Source organism: Lipophrys pholis (assembly GCF_963383615.2).
Source record: "Lipophrys pholis genome assembly, chromosome: 1".
Classification (NCBI taxonomy): Eukaryota; Metazoa; Chordata; class Actinopteri; order Blenniiformes; family Blenniidae; genus Lipophrys; species Lipophrys pholis.
The window spans coordinates 26,715,871-26,736,688 of NC_137635.1; the positions used below are offsets into that span (position 1 = coordinate 26,715,871).

Here is a 20,818-nt window from a genome sequence, read left to right on the forward strand (position 1 = left end):
TGTGTGTGTGTGTGTGTGTGTGTGTGTGTGTGTGTGTGTGTGTGTGTGTGTGTGTGTTGTGTATCTATGAGTATGTGCCTGTTGTTTTGTGTGTGTGTGAGGTGGGGTTCCCTAACTGCTGGCTTCCAGTCGGGCTCGTGCTGGGCCCTGCGGGTCTTAGACTCTACTGTCCGGCCGTTCGTTGGGGTGGAGGCTTCCTGCCCGGGTCCTCCTATGGTGCCTTGTCGGGGGGGGTGTTGTTCCCTGGGTCCTAAGCCGGCTGCTTGGGGGTGGGTGAGGCAGCACGGGGGGTCCAGCTGGGCCAAGGTTCTAGTGACGGGGGGGACCTCCCTCCTTCACAACCCTCCCTGCCTTACCTCACCTTCCTTCACTCTACAATAGGGAACAGTGGGGCGGTGCCTAAGGTAGGGGGTCCAGGCTACTTAACTGCGGTCTGGCCCCTCCCCCGACTTTGCACCACCCACAATTTTAACCACACCAAGTCACGCAGGGTCTTGAGGGGGTAAGCCACTTTCGGGGTTCTGCCGCTTGGCAGCAGTAGAACGCCCGGGCCCCGCTACCCCCCAATTTTAAACTGCACCCTAGACACACATATTGCAGCCACCTCTTCGAAACACAAAGACACCCCCCTACATGCATCCAACACTCCACAGGGTTGGGGGGGGCGGGAGATGTGGTTCCCCCCAGAACCTCCCGCTGAGGTCTCGCCCTGGCCCGGGGTGAGTGCGGCTGGAATGCGGGGGGTACGTTCGCTAAGGCATGGCGGCCGTGGGGGGGCCGGGGTGCGGTGCTCCTTCCCCATTCGCTGTCGAATACTGGAGGATGGGATCTTGCGGTGGCCTGGGGAGCGGGAGGCAGGTCTCTTCCTGTTCAAGAACAAAAACTGTTCTGACTCCAGAAGGTTCTAGATCACATCATATTGTTTGGTCAAGCTGCCCAACAGGACAAGGGGGGAAGGAAAATAAATCAAATAAAAAAAAAAAGATAAAAGTTGCTGTTAACTTCTTGATCAGAGTTGCTGTGAGACACTTCCTGAATCACTTTGAAGCTCAGAATTCCTTGCTGGGACCTTTTAGGCTAAGACAGGAGCTCCCTGAGACGCTTCGTGAATACGGACACTGGAGGGTAACATTCTTTACAAACCATCAACTGCTTAAGAAATCATCATTTTACTGTTTCAGTACACATTTGAATACAGTAGGGGGCGCCAAATACTCACATAAGCTGAAGGACACACACACACACGCACACACGCACACACGCACACACGCACACACACACACACACACACACACGCACACACACACACACACACACACACACACACACACACACACACACACACACACACACACACACACACACACACACACACACACACACACTGCGTCGGCCATGGTCATGCAAGGTGCCGGCTTGATGGACTGTCAGAAAAATGATCCTCCAGTCGGGATTTAATAAAGAAGTGATAGAAGAAAATTTTAAAATACTTCAAAAGTCCAGTCAAACAAAATCATAAAATTACACATAAATGTGTGCCGAAGTCAAAACTACTGATTCATTCACCTTATATGAAAACTAATGGGTAACCACCTAATCTCTTCATGTTTCTTTGGGTGACCTGAAGGTGCCTCCTAATAAAATGTATTATTAATAATATAAGTGTCTTATGCTTGACAAACATATGTGTTACGTGTTTAAGTTTAGTTTTAGTTGAAGTTTTCATATTTACCCAATATTTGTATTAAACCATATTTTTAGCAAATAAATCCTTATCATGAAGCCAGTTTTACTGAAATCCAAGGAGAACTTTACACAATTAAAAGACTTGTCAAGCAAAAAATTTTGAATTAAGTGTGAGTTTGGTGAGCATAATTGTATCATGAGGACATGGCACATAAAAGTGTTAGCGTTCTTGAGACACAGATATGTGGGGTCGCATTTCAAAGTGCTTATTGAGGTCATTTATCACAAACAACTTCAAAAAGGCATACTATTTTAACATTTGTCGACATTTCACATAGCCTCTATTTGATTGTCATTATTTCTCATTATCAACAATTCCTTTAAGAGAAAGGGAAACTTGAAGAAAGAGGTCAAATCTCTGTGTGTTTAGGTATAAAGTTTCACCTAAATGTAATGCTACTTTTGTGAGCTGAGCAAGAACAATGACTGACTGTACATTTAATTACTGTATGTGTAGTTTTGTGTGTATTTGCGGCCTGTTTTATCTCTTGTTCGCCTCAGAACAAAGTAGAGCAGGAGAGTAAAACATGTCGCCTGGAGCGGCAGTTTGCACCTGATTTTCCCAAAGAGCCGCATGAAAGAATAGCACTGCTATTGAGGGTGGAGACATGAGTTGACTTGAGTTCTGCTCAATAAAAATGATCTCTTGATAAAAACTTTTATGAGCTACTGTTGCTCTGTGTCACTTTTCCTCATTCCCAGATTTTCTTAATTTTGAGTTCAGCAAATACGTTAATAAAAACGTTTTTTTTTTTCATGAAACACTTTTACCCCTCTGTGAAACTCCAGTTTTATGAGGTAGCAATTGCTCACCCTGCTAGTCAAGGTGCTAAACCCAACCAATAATGCAATTATTACTAATAATGAGGAAAATGTGACCATTATAGATTTGATGCAGCCAATACCAACAGCAATGTTGATTTGATGCTGGGTTTTCCCAGTGACACACATGAGTGAAGAGGCCACAGTGTAATAAGCTACATGGTGCAATGATTTCACACCTGTGCAAAAACATCTTTGCAATACTGTCATATTATCCTGTGCATATATTATTTGTGTATATATTATGCATATATTTTGATGTGAAGTGTCACTTCTGTACTGTTTTGTTTGATTCGTCTCTCATTCTGTTCTTATAACCTTAAAAACTGCAGAGTCCAGAAACAATCTCCCATGGAGTGAAGACCTACTTGTGGATTGACATTGAAAAGTTTAAAAATAACAAGACATCACCTGCAAGTTTATTAGATTTCTTAAGGTATCCTAATTTGTCTCCAGGATTTTGTTCCAGTAAAAGTAGAGGTAATAATATATAACATGCAGCAGTAAAAACAAACAAACTTCGCCAAAACTAGTGTTATGCTTCACCTTCTGGGTGAGATAATGTAAACAAATAAATAATTGCACTAATTTTAATCATGAAAATCTTCAGAAACAATCAACAGATTTAGTTGAAGTGTCTTAGATGACAGCGTTTGTATTGTTTTGTTGGAGATGTATTTAAATGGTTTTACATGTGCTTGGCTCTGCAATGGAGCAGGGATGAGAGCATCACAGCTTCTAATGCGCACACAAAATACCACAGTGTTGCTTTTCACTGGACTTGAAGAAAAACTTTACATGTACAGATTAAAAAATATATATTTTAGAGTATTATTCGGCTTGTTCAGCTGTTCTGTTTATTTTAGGGGGTCATTTCCAGGAATTTGGGTTCCTTTCAAGCAGTAGAGTTATTAAGAACATCATTTCATGTGTCCCTCTGGGTGGACGCGTTGTCCTACAGTCATTTTGCAGTGAGAGTTGAAAGCTGGTGAGAATGAGGTGAGAGTGGAATGTCTGATTGTGCTGTGAGCTCCTGAACGCAGCACGACTCCTTGAGTTGGCCTGGGCTCTAACAGTGTGTGTGTGCGTGTGTGTGAGAGTGTGTGTCCCCGGTGTGTATCCCGGGCTTTGTGTGTGCGTGTGTGTGTGCGTGTGTATGTGTGTGTGTGTTTGGAGTAAACCGCTCCAGCGCCGGCCGGACGGTGCTCAACTTCTCCCGGGTCCGAGCGGAGCTCCAGTGGCGGTGCTGGCCGGCGGCGTGGCCTCTCCTCGGGACCAGCGCGGGCGGCAGCGGCCGCTCGGTACGAAGCTGTGATTGACGCTGTTTCACGGCTTTTCTCGGCTCGATCGTCACGGAAATCCACAATAAAGGAATGATCACAGGACACATGCAGCAGGAAACACGGCGAGGCTCCGTTTAAAGGTAAGAAACGAGGAAAAGGCCGATCCCGAAGGAAAGTCCCGGTGAAGTGAAGTGAAGCGGTCCGGGCCTAGCGGGGCGAGACTCCGGCAAAGTTTGTGGGGAAAATAGTTTCTAAAAACTGTGTTGTTGTGACTCTTCACATTGAACTGCGAGGCTGTAATGGAGCTTTTTATAATCCGGTCGTTTTGTGGAGGCAGAAGATCTGCAATGTGAAAGACTGAGAAACAGTGTATATATTTAGTCGGTGTATAAAGAGTTAGTAAGCGTTCAGTCAGTCCTGGTCCTCACTAACTCTTTATACACCGACTAAATATATACACTAACTCTTTATACACCAATTAAATATATACACCAACTCTTTATACACCGACTAAATATATACACTAACTCTTTATACACCGACTAAATATATACACCGACTAAATATATACACCAACTCTTTATACACCGATTAAATATATACACTAACTCTTTATACACCGACTAAATATATACACCAACTCTTTATACACCGACTAAATATATACACTAACTCTTTATACACCAATTAAATATATACACCAACTCTTTATACACCGACTAAATATATACACTAACTCTTTATACACTGACTAAATATATACACCAACTCTTTATACACCGACTAAATATATACACTAACTCTTTATACACCGACTAAATATATACACTAACTCTTTATACGGCAATTAAATATATACACCAACTCTTTATACACCAATTAAATATATACACCAACTCTTTATACACCGACTAAATATATACACTAACTCTTTATACACCAATTAAATATATACACCAACTCTTTATACACCAATTAAATATATACACCAACTCTTTATACACCGACTAAATATATACACTAACTCTTTATACACCGACTAAATATATACACTAACTCTTTATACACCAATTAAATATATACACCAACTCTTTATACACCGACTAAATATATACACCAACTCTTTATACACCGACTAAATATATACACTAACTCTTTATACACCAACTCTTCATACACCAACTAAATATATACACTAACTCTTTATACACCGACTCTTTATACACCGACTAAATATATACACCAACTCTTTATACACTGACTAAATATATACACTAACTCCATATACACCAACTCTTTATACACTGACTAAATATATACACTAACTCTTTATACACCAACTCTTCATACACCGACTAAATATATACACTAACTCTTTATACACCAACTCTTTATACACCGACTAAATATAATACACTAACTCTTTATACACTGACTAAATATATACACTAACTCCATATACACCAACTCTTTATACACTGACTAAATATATACACTAACTCTTTATACACCAACTCTTTATACAACGACTAAATATATACACCAACTAAATTTATACCCCAACTCTTTATACACCGACTAAATATAATACACTAACTCTTTATACACTAACTCTTTATACACCAACTATCTATACACACCAACTTTTTATCTACATGAACACAAACAGAGCAGCTTCAAATGTGCTGAGATTTCTTTTTATATAATGAAAGTTTAACTATCCACCCTCCTGCTTCCTCACCCAATCTCCCAATCTCCCAATCACACGCATGTGCGCACGCACGCAGCTGGAATACTTCTTTAAAAATACTGTCACGTATATATTTTGACATCACAAACATTCATATATACTTTAAATCCAGGTCTGAAACATGTGGCCCCACTGCAGTGGCACCATGCAGCTTCCATTAAACCATATTTTAATACATGTTAATGATGTTGCACAGCAGAGAAAACATTCAAAATGACCTTTAACCAGCAGTTTGAAGTGAAAAGCTTACACAGAATCCAAACTGAATGAAAGCTGCAAGCTGCATTGAACCAGTCCTCACACACCCAGTGGTGCATATAGAGGTTTGGTGCAGGCCTTGTCTGTCCATCAAAACATGCTCTTTCCTGTTGCCAGCAGGTAGCGCTATGTCTGTGTATGGATATTGATTGGTATATGGATTTGATCAAGGGAGGTCTTTGCTCAAACATGTACATTTTTAGGGCCATTGCAGCATGTACACAGCAGCAGAGGTACACCTTACTTCCTGTTTCATGGCGACCGATCAGATTTTTGGCAGGCTGCTATGCCCACGCCCTTTAACATTTGAGCTTTTTGATACCCTTTTTATCGAGAAGGACTGTTGTATATACAGGTAAAATAGGACGTCTCTTGGATTTACCTTATAGGAGGAGTTCAACACAAAATTTTCACTGTTAACGCCAAATGGCGAACTTCCTGTTGGGTTTAGAGGTTGAGTGTCGTTATATTTTTGTGTGTGCTGATGTGCTTCCTATCTACCAATCTCACAGATATCACAAAGTTTGGGGCCACGGTATGTGAAAATAGAATTCCCTAAACTTCCTCTTTCCACTCATTTATTGTTCAGTTAATTGATGTATTGATTGTTGTCCCGGGCCAAGGTACAGAGAAACATTGTGTTCCTAACATGATATTTAGAAGTTATGTTGACCAAGAAGGCAAAACAGTTAAAATGGGTACAATAGTGAAAATCTCTGAAACAGTCAAATATTTTATTGCATATTGTTTTATCCAGTTAAAGCAGGTTTAATGAATGATAAAGCCAAAAGGATAATAAGATCAACTGCTGGGATAGCTATTGCAGCTAAAACATCTGATTTGATGAAAAGTCTTCCAAACAGTTAAATGAAGGGTACTCAAAGTGATGGTCTATCATAGGGCTGCACGATATTGGAAATTACTGCGATATGGGTGTCTAGTATTGCGATAACAATATTATTGCCATTTCTTTTTCTTTCACCTAAAAGTGTAATCTGCATAAACCATATGAAAAAATGATTAACAAAGTAAAGATAGCAATTAAAATCAAAACTCAATTATTACCAAATGTAGTAAGGTACATATATTTACACCTGTTGACCTTTAAATCCTTAAAGCTTGCTTGGAGTTACCTTTGACTTTATTCTACAGACAAAAAAATACTCAGGTATTACGAATATTGCCGACATTTTATTTGCATTAAAACACATTATTATGTGCACATATGTTATTCACGCAAATTAGCAATCATTTCTGTCAAAACTACAACATTCAGTTTTTGTACCTGGAAAAAGATAATCTGTAAACTTAAAGTGCAAATTACAAGCATTTTGAAGCAAGAGCTTTACAACTAATCATTGAAAACTTTCCCTTGCTGTTTTGGAACAAACATTTGAATACCTGTAAACTCAGCGTGACCAGACATTCACTAAATTAAATGAAAAAATATATATAAATAAACAAAGTGTCCAGGAAAACCAACATGTTGACTTTGGCCAGTTTTAATGAAGTGCGTTGGCATGTAACGACATTAGCAGATGTACTGAAAAGTCTCTGATGGTGAGCTACTCGCTGGTATACAGAGGTACTTTCTGGCCAATTTACTTAAGAGTGGGAAATTGACCTGATAAACACGCCACCAAGATAGAGGGTCATCTTCGCTGTCAATGGTGGGAGACACGAGGAAGCTGTTGAGTTCCACCTCCACTGCATGTGATGATGCTGTAGTAGATGTTGGAGCTGGGACACACTTGAAAAAACTGCCCAGGGACTTTCTGGCTTCCTTTAGATGTCTTCTGGTTGATCCATGTGGTCACGTTGAGCATCATGGCTTTGCTCCTTAAGATTTAGAAATTAAAATTAGTAAATTATTAGATTGTTATTAAACAAAGTTTGAACATATCACTGTGTATACACCATTTACCATTGGAAATGTTGCTTCAGATTCTGAAATCACTCTTTGATGTAATGCAAGTTGTCACTGCTGATGTACCCTGCTTTAAACCGAGGATCCATGAGGCAGGCCATATCCAGCAGTTCTTGGGTGGTTGAGTTGTCATATTTTGAGTTCAAGTAGTCCAGGATCTTCTTCTTAATGGATTTCGTCAAATCACTGTCCAGTTCTTTTGCAGCAAGGACTGAGGTGTTGAAAACGTGGAGTACTGGTTTCACATATGAAACACTAACATAGCTTTCACTTGAAAGGCTGCCATGCCTGGTTTATGGATTCCAGAACATCCACATCCTGCAAAGTTGGAACCAAATGTCTCGACTTCCTGTTGCCTGCTAGGACGTCACTCAGGGCTTTCTGCTGCTCAAGAACTCTCTGAATCATCTGTTGTCTGGATCCCCACCTGGTAGGGCATTCTGTCATTAAAGCATGCTCTGGGACGTTGTGGTCTCTTTGTGCGTTTTACACGGCAGTCTTCTCTTTCCAACTATGGGAGACGTGTCCCACCAACTTCTTGCAAAGTCCAACAGCTCTTGTAATGCAATCATCACCTTTGACTGCATTCTGTGAAACAAAATACACAAATACAAGAAAAGCTTAATCTAAATGCATTTTTTACTGAAATAAATACATGAATAAATGCTAAATAATTTTAACTTGCAGTAAAGAAAAATTGTACTGCTAAATGTGGTCACTTAAGTGTTATAACATATTAAGAATGTTGATAAGTCAAATATAAATAGTAATTGCTCATCATAAACACTCACCAATGGCCAGATGTAAGCGATGACCAAAGCACTGCAGTCTGAGCCAGTTGTTGACCTCGGCAGCCGTCACCACATTCGCTCCATTGTCTGTTGTGATGGCCACTTGTTTGTATTCAGGCAAGTTCCAGTCGCTCAGAACATCCGGCAGGGCAGCAGCAATGTCTTCACCGGTGTGTGAGTTGGGGAAGTAGGCGACGTCCAGGCAGCGCGTACGGAGTTCAAATTTTCTTGTCAAAAAGTGAACAGTGAAGCTCATATAGGGCTCAGTAGTTCGACTGGACTACACGTCGGTGGTGCCAGCATAAAAGTCCACTTCAATAAGCTCTACTTTTACAGACTTCACACATGTCGTACATCTCCGGAATGGCAACTTGGGAAAAATAGGTTCGAGAGTGCACGTGATACTTCCTGTGGGCTCACCACCTGCAGGAAGGTTCTTAATTGGTGCAATGTGATCTGGGTGACGATGCTCAGACTGTCACCCCCGCGACCCGGAAACGGATAAGCGGGAGAAAATGGATGGATGGATGCACTTGATATCTCCGGTCGAACTCCTTTATCAGTTCAAAAAAACCCTCTTTACACACAACATTAACGGAGAGTATGTATTTTGCTATATATGACGTAATGGCTGTAGTTAAAGCTTTGTGTCTCTTTGAAGTTTTCTCATAAGGAGCGGCAGAAGCAAAACTTTCATTAATGTTCGTTTGCAAATTTGCCTTTCTTTTGTGGAGTAGGCTGTGGAGTTTTAGATTGTAAATATACAGCATACAATTCCTTGTGGTTGTGTTGAAGGTGGCTGTGGAGATTCGTTGTGTTTCCGCCTGACGTAGCCACTATTTTTCGGCCTGACTTGTAAAGTACTTGCGTCTGTGATATGTCTTGTGTTGTAAAACCGAAGTAGTCCTAAATTCTGGAGGTGCAGTGCCTTTTAGCTACAAGTTCTTCTCTACTTTCCTCTTCATTCTCCTCGTTGTCTCCCACCATGTTTGTTTTGCTACAGTGTCCTCCGCCTCTACTGAGAGCGTGCTCGCGCTGGCCAGTAGCGAAACACCTTGTTTGGGACACATTTAAGCTCACGTCGGATTCGTGAAAGTGTGCTTGTAAAAATACACATACACATTAATACATTTAATACTTAGAAATTACATTTTTGCGATAGGGATATTGCACGTACCAATATTGCACTGACGATATTGTTTTTCCGATATATCGGTCAGTCCAAGTCCATCATTATTAGGGACCGAGCAGAAAGGCTCCTGCAAAGGAGGCCTGGGCCTGGAGGCCAGGACCCTATTGTATTTGTAATGATTCTTCTTCTTCTTATTATTATTACTTTATTGCAGCAAACTCGCAAATAAACTCACCAAATGTGGCACGCTCATAAAGACTGGCGATAGAATTAAGGAACTGCAAAAATGAACCCCCAGAATGCTAAACTTTCTCTCGCACCACCTAGAAAAACCAAAATGGCCACCATGGCTCGTATAAATGTCGTAGAGAGATCAAACCAAAACTCAATTGTTCATCTCACCGAGACCTAAATATCACGCGCTGGTACCCCGGACCTAAATCTGACAGGAAGTCCACAGTTTGCCTTTCAAAGAACGATTTTCTACCAAAAACGGCCCTAAACCTCTGAAGGAGAATACATTTGACCCCCTAAACATGCTCAAAGACTCACCAAATTTGGCACACTCATTAACACTGGATAACATTATAAGAAAATGTATAAAATAACCCAGAGTGCCAAAATGTGCTCTCTAGCGCCACCTACAAACACTATAACAGCCACCAAAAACACTTAAACGGCGACCACGGCCCGTAGGAATGTCGTAGCGAGATCAAACCAAAACTCAATTATTCATCTCATCCAGCCCTACAAATCACATGCTGGGACCCCGACCTAAATTCGACAGGAAGTCCACAATTTGCCTTTCAAAATAAGATTTGCAAACACTAGCTACTCTGAGCATGAATATCTATCAAGTTCAGAAACCTACTAAATGACAGAGGAGACTCTCCTCCTCAATAATCCAGAATATCATTTTCAGTCGTGGAGCGGTTTTGTTTTTATTAACCGTCAAAGTTTTGAACACCGTATCCCGCCTCCTCGCCCCAGTTTAAAGTTCCTCTGAGGGCGAGTATCGTATCGCCTTCAAAAAACTATGAAATGATAGAGGAGACTCTCCTGCTCAATAATTCTGTTCAACTTTTAGACTAATCCAGCGGGTTTTTTTAATTAGCCATCAAAGTTCCGGATGCCGCTTTCTTGCCCACGTGGGTTTAAACACACATTTCACCTACTAAACATGGTTAAAGGTTGATTAAACTACACCAATATGTAGCTACGGGTCTTGTGCTTTGAATTATTGTCTACTTTTGTCTTTATTTGAAACGGTTCTCGATTAACAATGATTTGCTCGAGCAGTGTGCTTCGGCTGGGATCTGTCTCTCTCCGAGTCTCATGCAGCTGCCTGCTGCTACGTGGCAGTGAGAGGACACACACACACACACACACACACACACACACACACACACACACACACACACACACACACACACACACACACACACACACACACACACACACACACACACACAGCCTTGTGTTGCAATACTGCCCTCTTGTGACGAGTTGGAAAACATGCAACTGTGATGTTGGACAGAGGTGTGTTCTGGTAAGAATCTTTTGTGTGTAGCTCTATGAAGTAGCTCTGTGTCTATAGCTCTATGTCTAACGTTCTGTGTATTGTTGTTAGCGACCCGGTGAGAGTTAGCCCTCTTACAGGGATTCGTATCCCGCGATTGTAGGGCAAAAGTGGAAATAAAGCCGAGTTCAGCTGTAGAAGCTCCTGCCTTGTTGTCAAGTCCTTCGCCGTGTTAACCCGGACCACTGGAAGTTACCTGCTACGAGCCAGACGTCATTAGTCGCTCCAGCTACGCTTCGAGGCTGGACAGCTATAAAGGGAACACTTGTCTCGACTCCTTGTTATTTGACTCGGCCATTGGACTCCCAACATATTTTAATCATCTTGACCGAGTGCAACTCTGTTTTTAAACCTGGGTTAAAGCTTGAATCTTTTTTAAATAATTTTTTAATTGACGCAAATCTACCTTTAGACGTCATTTGGACAGCCAATCTTCTAAAAGGACGGTGGAAAAACAGCGTACAACTTTAGCTTGGTGCTTATTTTTTTAGCATTTGAGCATTTCATAGTGAATTTCTGCTCCTTTGACTTTATTTTTGGACGTGTCTGAATCAAAAGCTTCAACATGGAGGAATGGAGGTGTAGAATGATAGAACGCTGCTCTACAGCCGATTATTATGACAATCTACGTAAACACTCTGATTAAAGTTCTCTTTCACATGAAGCCATTAAAAGGATAATTTTATTGCTGACAAATCCAAGCTTTCATTTCCAGTAGTATGTAGTTTAGTAGTTACTGATGAACCAAAAGTCTGGCTTCATGATAAAGAAGTTCTGTGGGTACAAAATATTAATGATGCGTTTAGTAGCCTCATGCAGACCTCAGTCTGTGGTCATAACGCCATACAAGACCTGGAAGTGAAGTTAGTTACAATCATGTTACCGGGTTATACATGATTGCCTCAGTACTACACTCTGGGTTCACTTCCATGCCCGTAACATAACGTAACGATCCCGAAAATCCCCGCAGAGGGTCGGAGCCTAGCGCACAGGGTGGATGACGAGTTTGATGTCATGTGTACTTAAGTTTCACTTTCACATAACAGCAGAGAACATAAGGCCCGTGGGCCAAAACCGACTGGTGGAGCGAGGCCTGTCACGATAACAAATTTTGCTGGACAATAAATTGTCCCAGAAATTATTGAGATAAACGATAATATTGCCATTTTGATACCATTTTTCCACTAGTATAATAATGCAAGTATACCCTTTTAAAGATAAATAAACTTTTATTTCTTAAGAATATTTAAAATCTGAATTGTATTATGAAAAAAACTTTGTAAATATCCAAAATAAAGAATCAAAACAACGTCATGTCTCCCGCTCCTCCTCACGGGGTCTCATGCTGCTCTCAGGTGTGCCAGGTCCCCCCCACCCCTCCCCACACAAGAGTGATTGACAGGCAGCGTTGGGAAAGTTCAGTTTCTACATGAACGAGTTCAAAGTTCAGTTCACAAATTTTAATATGAACTAGTTCCGTTCAGAGTTCTAAATTCATAGTTCCAAAAATGAACTAGTTCATAATTCTTTTTTTTCAATATGTTGCTGCGAGCTTTGGAGTTACGTGATGCACCTGAACGCATCACCCGTATCAGCAGCATGAAGCTTGTTAACCCTTAAAAAGCTGAGTCGTCAAAGTATGTAAAAAAAAAAAAGTAGCAGCTTGTCGTCCAGAAAGTACTGTAACCATACGAAGATGAAGTAATAATGGTGGAGGCAGAGTCTGAGGTAGTGCTGCTGTATTTTACTTGTTTTTGTCGTGATGGTTCACATTTTGATGACGTAGTAGGCGGGGCCACTCAGGTGGCTGCTGTTGCCAGATTGGCTGTTTTCCCCCTACATCATAAGGCCTGTTTACATTGAGCCTTACCGGGTTCTCACTGGAAGGCTCAGAAATCTGGCAACTCTCTAAAACAACATTAAACTGTGAGAGCGCCGTTCACAAACACCAGAATGAGCGCCGCTCACAGTGACGTCTTTGGTAAAGGAAACATTATCCAGCCTGGCAAACTTATCGAGCTTATTTTTAATTAGCGTGCAATTAATTGATTTATTGATTATCGTGACAGGCCGGGCTGTAATTAACTCCTCTCTACAGGCAAGTATGAACTGTAGAAATGTTTGCATGTATTCTCCCAAAATGCAACTTGAGAGTAATATCAGGTCAGAAAAGGAAGCAGTACAAATATTTTTTGTTCAATTTGGACAATGTGGGGGTCTGCATGATGTCGTCATCTCATCGCAGCAACGCAGCACAAACAGCAGTGTTTCCAGCTCTTAACGCAGCACAAACGATTTGGACTATTTTCACAGAGTCTTACGTGGAGTCGGACACAGCTTCACGGAGGTGAATCGCCTGCTGCAGCGTGGAGGAGCTGCTTTTGATTGTTTTAATGCCGCGGTCAGCGAGCTGGTGTTTTAAGATGGTGACATCTGGCGGCAGAGTGGCCGCCTCGCTGTACAACAGTTTTGAAAACATTGTACGTTGTTGTGTTACTTTGCAGTGTTTTGAGTGTAAAATACGTCCTAACATGTTGTCATGAAAAGTTGGTTAGCACAGTGCTACTACATTACCCTGCCAGATGGCTGCAAACTGTATTATTTGTAGTATTTAAAATACGGATTTTCATACATTGAGAATAAAAACAGAGAGAAAACCCCAGTGTGTGGTCTGTAGTGAAGTGCTTGACCATGAAACCATTCAAACTGAGTATGATCTGAGAGTAGCTCTGTTTACTGTCAACCCAGACTTTGAAACCTTCGAGAGTAAATCACGTCTCCAACTGTCTCATTAACATCCACTAATGACCTGGGGCTTCATCTATAAAGGTGCACGCCATTTCCCACACAAACTGTTGTATAAAAAAATACACTTTGAAACTGACTTTCTGAAAAGGTCGCCCTATTGAAAATGACATTTTGATAACCCAGGGACATGTCAAAGGTATATTACAGAAGATTAACGTAAGGAAAGCAGCAGGTCCTGATTCCATCTGTGGACTCACACTGCGTTACTGTGCTGAACAGCTAAATGGAGTCTTTTGTAAATTGTTGCAGATGTGTGTGGATCTATTGAAGCGAATGAGGCTCAAAAATCTGTTTGCAATGTATTAAGAGAAATGCTTTTTCATTTTCAGATTAAACTGCATTTTCTGACTCATATAAAAAAATAATAATCAATCATCCAAACTGCATTTTCATTTTCTTCTTCAAGACTGCTTATTCTGTGACTCAATTAAAATGAAAAAGTAAATGACGTTTAAGTTTTACTTTTCAAAAGATGCCCCAGCAAAAAGTGACCAAAATTAATTTTGAAATATCAAATTTGAAAATTGAAATGCATTAGCAGAAATGCCTTTTCATTTCAAGGTTCTAACTGCATAGTTTGACTCATAAATCAAATTATTAATGCATCATCCAAACTGCATTTTCACAGGGGATTGTTACAGAGGGGATTGCTTTTTCACTTTCATGTCCGCTGTGCAAAAAAAGGCTCAGAATTAAATTTGACTTCACATTTTCAAACGGTGCAGGAGAGTGACGTCAGTCGCCGTCTCCTTCCTCTGACTGCCTCGCATCTGAACGGTGAAACCAGGAAAGTGAGAAAACAGCGTGGCAGAGGCGTATTGTCAGATTCTCTCATAGCGAGGGAACGCTGCTTGTTCAGTGATCTGCTCACGTACTGTGAGGTTTTTCCAGTCACTGAATGTACAGTCGTTAAACGCACCGCGGTCGTTGAAGGTTCGGTGGTCGTTGAAGGTACGGTGGTCGTTGAAGGTTCGGTGGTCGTTGAAGGTACGGTGGTCGTTGAAGGTACGGTGGTCGTTTAACGCACCGCGGCCACTGAACGCACTGCGACGGCTGAACGTACGGTGGTCGTTTAACGCACCGCGGCCACTGAACGCACTGCGGCGGCTGAACGTACGGTGGTCGTTTAACGCACCGCGGCCACTGAACGCACCGCGGCCACTGAATGTACGGAGGTCGTTTAACGCACCGCGGCCACTGAACGCACTGCGGCGGCTGAACGTACGGTGGTACACAGTCGGGGCTCCTCCAGACAAGCATTGAACGATTCAGTTTTTATTAAACTGATTCTAGTTGTTCAGTAACTCTAAAGAGCTGCTTTGCCCCTCATGTCTCGTCTCTTGCACAAGCTCAAACATGCACAGCGCCCCCTGGTGTATTAGATGAGCAGTACAATCAGAATCAGTAGAGCCTCTGACGTCACTCTCCTGCGCTGCTTGGAAATGCTGAGTCGAATTGAATTTTGATCCTTTTTTTGCAGGTCGGACATGAAAACGAAAAAGTAATTCTCTCTTTAGGTTTTCTTTTGAGTTCTGCCATAAAATGTGCAACATGTGCAGTTTGAATAAACTATTATTAATTTAATTTATGAGTCAGATAATGCAGCTATATCCTTGAAATAAAAAGTATTTATGCTAATGCATTTTGATTTTCAAATTTGACAATTTAAAATGAATTTTGGTCACTATTTGCTGGAGCGTCTTTTTAGAATTAAATCTTAATCATCATTTTCTTTTTCTTTTTCTTTTTCATGAAGTCACAGAATAAGCAGCCTTGTCAAAGAAAATGAAAATACAGTTTGGATTATTAATTTTTATTTATGAGTCAAAAAATGCAGTTTAATCTGAAAATAAAAAAGTATTTCTGTTGAAACATTTCAATTCGATTTTTGAGCCATATTCGCTTCCATATGGATCGGGGTCAGACACCCACAGTGTGGAAAACATCCACCATCATACCAATTCCTAAATGCCAAAATGCCAAGGAATTAAATTACTTCAGATCGATTGCACTTACATCTTGGGTCATGAAAATTTTTGAAAGGGTTATAAAAGACATGGTGATTCCTATTATAAGTGGCAAAATAGACCCTTTACAGTTTGCCTATCAAAGTGGCAAGGGTGTTGACGATGCCAAACGTTTTATTCTGGACAAAGTATATAAGAGAAACTAAAGTCCCATAAAAGGATTTTATTCGCCGACGTCTCTTCGGCTTTTAATAAGATGCAACCTCACATTTCAATTGACCACCTTGCATCGTATTTTAATCTATCTGTCCAGTTTTTAGTGTTGCTGTTAGATTTATTAATAAACAGAATCCAGCAAGTGTTGGTGAACGGACATATGTTCAGCAGACAACTTTCAAACACAGGCTCACCTCAGGGTTGTGTCCTGTCTCCCTTGCTTTTTATCACATACACAGGCAGCTGCAGAACATCACAGGAAGGCAGCTGTATTGTGAAATTCTCAGATGACACTGTCTTACTGAGTCTTCTAGCCCAAGACTCCGACCACGGTCAGGCCTTACCAGCTTTTATGTGGAATGGTGCGATAACTTCTTGGATCTAAATATCTTGGCGCTGTGTTTGACTCACAAATCAAATTTGACTTAAACACTGAGCTCATTGCCAAATGGGGTAAACAAAGAGTCCATTAAATGAGCAAGCTAAATTCTTTTAATGTCTGGGACACAATTTTACAAAATTTTTACCAATCTTTTATTGACAGCCTTTTACGCTTTCCCTGTACCTGCTGGTACAATGGGCTGTCTGTGAACGGCTTGAATAATATCGTCAAACTGTGCTCCAAAATTATTGGAACTCCTCAGAGGGACTTGGGCTCAATCTGGGAGGAACAAGTAGCTGAGAAAGCAAAACGGATCACCAGCCAACCAGACCACGTCCTGTTTGAGGAATTTTCCCTCATGCCTTCAGGGAGATGTTATTATGTGCCCCAACGTTTCACAACAAGACGATTGGGCAAGCGAGAGCCCACATGTCCCGATGGGACATTTGCTGCCGGATACATGCTCGACTCCTGGGACAGCTGGAGGATTGTGTGTCTGTCAATTCTTTCCATCGAGGACGTGGAAGACCTCTACATAATTGGGTTCAACAAGTCTGCTGCTGATTGGAGCTGGTGGTTTCCTGATCTATCGCAAAGTGGAGAAGACGCTGGCAGCTGCATTGGGAAGGCTGCCAATCGTCACTGAGGGACTGTGCAGGGCTTTGAATGCTCAGACTCATGTGATAACGAACTCAAAAGTACGCATGACGCAACTCTTGAACGTTTACGCGGAATGGAAACCTACTTGGAGAAATTCAGAGCTCTGCTGGATCGCTAACAATGGCCACTGATTTGGAGCAGCATGTAGACCAGAGACACTCTAGGACGAGAGAAAGCTGAAGTTACAGAAGAAAACAAATCTTCTCTACATTCAGATTCCCCCAGACGTCCAGACGCCGAAGGCTGGATTGTTTTTCTATTTCTCCTGGATGTGGACATTAAAACGGAGGCTCTGTCCTTCCCTGATATCTCCTCACACCCGCCCCACTGGAAACTTGTCTCTGTTCAGGACTATCAAAGGTCATCTCACAACATCAGATAAGCAAACAGTACTGCTTCACCGCCTCCAATGGCCCCATCCCCCCCTCCCACGCAGAGGCTGTTGGGGGTAGGCTAGCTGCGCGCCTTATGAATGTGGCTGTGTGCTTTGACCCCCCTCCCTTCGGCGGCGAGCCGCAACCCCACCCCTCTCCTATGCCCACATGTGCTTGTACATGATATGTTGTAATCTGTGTTGATGCTTTAAATGTACTTGAGGTGGTTTTTTTCCTAATTACAAACTGTACACTCCTAGAGCAGTCTGAAATCTGCCTTTTTTTCTCCTCTCCTCTTGTTGTCTCTCTTTCCCCCAAGCTTTATAAGAAATTTCGTTGTACTTGAACAATGACAATAAATTCGATTCTGATTCTGACTCAAACAAAAACCAACAGGTATACAAAATCCTTAATTCCCTCTGCCATAAAGCTTTTAAACACAGACTACACCCAATAAAATAAGAAATTCAATTGCAATTACCATAAATATCTTGAATGATATTGTTCTTGTCTTATTTATTGGTTTTTATTACTGTTCTTAACACTTTCACTGTCTTGTGCTGTCTTGCTAAATGCTTATCTTCTGGTTTTATTGATTTCTTATGTTCTGACATTTCCCTATGTCACATGCTAATTCCTGACAAATTTAATGAGTGACGACCAGTTGTACATGCATGTAAATGTACAACTGGGAACTACAAATGAATTGCCCCTTGTGGGATAAATATAGGTGTCTGAATCTGAATCTGAACCTAAAGAGGGGTAGGCAGATATTTACATAACAATTCGTGGTGTGGTACTTTTTTCCAGGATTCTGATTGCCCATCATGGCTTCATGCTTCTCGATACACTGCCCCCTACAGGTTTGGCATGCTCATTGCAGCTCCGAACTAGGTGTATATGTGGGTCAGTGGAAATTTTTGTATTTTTTTTTTTTTTAAAGGTCGAGGTGGAAATGTTGGCTTTTGTAAAGGCCCAGGCACGTGTAAACATGGCCTCAAGCCCAGTAAAGTAGTGTCGATCATCGGGTGAGTGAGTTCCACCCGACACCTCAGGTGAGTTGAATCAGATCATTATCCAGCCAGCACTCTGCACCCACAGCCACAGCTTGACACCCCCAATCCAAATCCAAAGCAGTGCACTTGTAAATGAAGTCTTCATGTCCTGGGTCAGAGTACCAGTTTTGCTGATTTTCTCTGATGGCATGCTTGATTTCCCTGACAGTGGTAGTGCCCTCATTATTTTGTTCCATAGATTTCAATATAATGTTTTCCTCAGCGGTAAGCTCATAGGAACTGATGTTGCTGTTTCAGAGCTCAATATTGTGGTGAATGCCTTCAGAGGCTTCATCATCTTCATCATTAAAAACAAACATCTCTTCAAAATATTTCCAAGGGTGACTGCCATAGCATCCTGTGACGCTAAGTCTAAAGTGTGGACAAAGCATGCAGTTTGTGGACTGTGGCTGAAACAATTCCTTGAGTAATTCGATTACTGAAATGCCTTGAGACAAATTTCTCTGCCTCAACGCTTTGTTTAATTCACTATTCCAAGTGAGCGCGCTGCGTACAGTACACAGTCACTCACTTTCATCGTAAAGTGCTGCGTATGCACAGCGTGGAATGCTAAATGGAGACACCGGGCTGTTCACTCTGGCGGACCTGTGTGGCCTTCTTACATTGACTGTCCCTGACTGCATGTCGGTGTGCTTATCCACTTTGGTGCCTCAGTAATCCTCTACCATGGTAATCCCTCTGTTAATACTGCTCCAATTGGCTGTATCTGCTCTGTATTCACACACACACACACACACACACACACACACACACACACACACACACACACACACACACACACACACACACACACACACACACACACACACGCACGCACGCACGCACGCACGCACGCACACACACACACACACACACACACACACACACACACACACACACACACACACAGCTGGAATGGGCTGCGGCCCTCTGACAGGTGGCGCTGGCCTGGGTTCAGGGACTTGGAGGAACTTCACATACTCCTTAAATGTCCTCATGGCTCAACTCAGACTCACACTGTCATTACAGTTTGCTGATTAGAAGCTTCCAGTTCTCAAGTGTTGGAACCCAGCCTTAAGCCCGCTGGTTCCTCCCGGTCCTTTGATCGTATACTTGGTTGTTTAAAACGGGTCTCAAAACAGCAAGATACGTTTTACCATTTATTTAGCAAAGAAAGTAAAAATAGTCATACGCAATGCGCAGTGCTGGAGCTGAATGTGTCTCACATTCAACTCCATTCAGGACGAGCAGAGGGTCCAACTCCCGTGGTTCGACATTTTTCTTCTGGGTGGGGGCCACACCCTGACAATAGGTTGGGCTTCAGGTCATTTCTGTCATGGCATCTGTTGCCAACCGAAATCAGACATCTTTAAAGAACGGGGGATGAGAGAGTGTGTCGTGAAAGCTGTTGTCTAATGTTGTTATCCGGAATAGCTGTGTTCCATCTCTTTTGCTCTGCCATCATACGTCAGGCTGATAGCAGAACAATCTTATCCTGGAATGAACAGTCAGAATGTCCTGGTTAGAATGAACTGTCATATTATCAGTATCTAAGCATACACATAGACCGTGATCTTAGTATTGCTAATATAATGTCCTTGACAAACCTCCACTGGAAAAGACCAAAAGCACATGTCGGCTGTCTGAAGTGAAGTTGAACAAAACCAGAAAATGTTGACATTCCGGATATTCGCTGTGATGAGTAAACAAGCCGTGCTGTCCCTCTGGTTTATACAGCCTGGAGATGGCTCTTTCTCTCTTGACAGCCTCACTCTTTGACAGACACAACAGGTGGCCTCATGGACATGAATGGATTCGGAAGGAAGCCCCCGCCCTCTCTCCCCCCAAAGACATGGCAGGCTGTGCAGGAGATGAGGTCAAGCTGCCCTTAGTGTGCCAGGCTGAAGCAACGGGCTGCAGATTTCTCGTCCACATGTGATTGTATGTTGTGTAACTTGGTGAAGCTCTGCTTTCACCGTCATGGGATTCATGCTTTTATTGGCTGCGGCAGTTTGGTGCTTCTGATTGATCAAACCTGTCAAAAACTTCAGAAGCATTCACATTTGTA

General features: G+C 41.9%; 1 protein-coding gene across 1 annotated transcript in view; it reads left to right on the forward strand.

Annotated features, from left to right (window-relative positions):
* Window positions 1-3,622: 3,622 nt before the first annotated feature.
* yes1 (YES proto-oncogene 1, Src family tyrosine kinase) overlaps window positions 3,623-20,818 on the forward strand; it is a 51,699-nt gene continuing 34,503 nt past the window's right edge. Inside the window, exon 1 of the mRNA XM_080481837.1 lies at window positions 3,623-3,991. The gene's annotated coding sequence lies outside the window, so the exon portion shown is untranslated. The remainder of the gene's footprint in view (window positions 3,992-20,818) is intronic.